The sequence below is a fragment of the Camelus dromedarius genome, chromosome X, assembly GCF_036321535.1.
Source record: "Camelus dromedarius isolate mCamDro1 chromosome X, mCamDro1.pat, whole genome shotgun sequence".
NCBI classification, from domain to species: Eukaryota; Metazoa; Chordata; class Mammalia; order Artiodactyla; family Camelidae; genus Camelus; species Camelus dromedarius.
The window spans coordinates 26,805,539-26,807,146 of NC_087472.1; the positions used below are offsets into that span (position 1 = coordinate 26,805,539).

The following is a 1,608-nucleotide window of genomic DNA, read 5'->3' on the forward strand; positions in this document are numbered from 1 at the left end:
TGCCCATCAGTAGCCTTAATTTTTGTAACAAGGACCTGCACTCCTGACCTGGTGTCTAGTCCATGGCCCTCTAAACAGGGAGCTGCCTTCCCAAGAGGCCTTCTGCTTCTCCACTTTTTCTTTATTAGAAATCAGCATCTCAACTGACTTCCTTCCTCGAACCCCGTCCAACCTGTCCTTCTGGTTAAATGTGTGCCCGATTTTTCTGTCCGCCTGTGGGTCCTCCAGACTTGCACTGACCTCCTACTGTTAATCTGCTTCTCCTTCCTAGTATCTGCCCTTAGGACCAAATGACAACCATAAAGGCCTGGGAAACGAAGCACACCGCAATTATAAATGATTGGGAGCTGTGAGTGCTGGGGCCTCAAAGCATTTAAAAATGAATTTTCTTCCTTTCTGCCTCCGCTGCCGCCATGACACCGTTGAAAAAGCTTGTGGTGACGGGGCGGGGGCGGGGGGAGGTGTGCAAAAAAAAGAAACAGGTTCTGAAATTTACCCTCGACTGCGCCCACCTTGTGGAATGCATCACAGATGCTGCCAATTTTTGAGCAGTCTCTTCGGGAGAGAATCAAAGTAAACGGAAAAGCAGGAAATCTTGGTGGAGGGGTTGTAGCAATTGAAAGAAGCAAGAGCAAGATTACCATCACTTCTGAGGTGCCTTTTTCCAAAAGGCATTTGAAATCTCTCACCGGAAAATATTTGAAGAGTAAGCTACATGCTTGGTCATGCAGAGTTGCTGACAGCAGAGAGAGTTACGAGTCTCATTACTTCCAGATTGAGCAAGATAAGGAAGAGGAGGAAGATGAGGATTAAAATTCAATTATCTGGAATATTTTGTATGAGTTTTTGAGTAAAACTGGGGAACCAGAAAGAAAAAAAATTCACTTCCTTGGTTTATTTTCCTCGGTAGACTTTCCTCTAGCGCCACCTGAAGTCACATGGTCACCCAGGGTGGCGACTCCCTGACCAATGTCTCCCTATGCTGTGATCTTTTCATGACAGAACCCCCAGCCCCTCGTCCAGCTGACCCCTCTCTGGACCGCCTCCTCAGCTCTTAAAGCAAGGCCTGCAGAAAGTCTCAGGGGCTCAAGGGAGACTGTTGGGCACCATTTGACTAGGAAGACCCACACCTGGGCTGGCTCCTGGTGCCACACAGGTGCTAATAGTCAAGGCCAAGGCATCAGAAGCTTCTGTGAACTGAAGCAGAACCTGGAGCCTCTCTGAACCTTTCACATCACGTGCCTACCCCTCCCCCCATTGCCCAAATTTGTAGTACTTCGAGGATGCGCAGATCAGATCCTTCCTAGGAACAGATCCGGAGGGAGTTCTCATTCAGGAGGCAGCGGGACTTCCATACCCCTCTAAAAGAAACCCCGTCTTGTTTGGAGAGCAACATAGAATGTGAGTGGCCCCTAACTACTAGGTTACACGTTCCCAGGAGTGCAGCAGAGTCTGATACAGGTGTAGATCTGTCAAGAGGACCGATTCCCACAGGAAGGACAGCCGAGGGCAGCGCTGCTGGGGATGTGTCCTTTAGGCACCTGGGAGCCCCACCTCTCTGACCAGGGTGGACCTGGTGCAGTCTGGTGGGAGAATAAGAAAGGAATT

General features: G+C 49.6%; 1 pseudogene; it reads left to right on the forward strand.

Moving 5' to 3' along the window:
• Positions 1 to 413: 413 nt before the first annotated feature.
• LOC105093921 (large ribosomal subunit protein eL22-like) lies at positions 414 to 813 on the forward strand (annotated as a pseudogene).
• Positions 814 to 1,608: the final 795 nt, after the last annotated feature.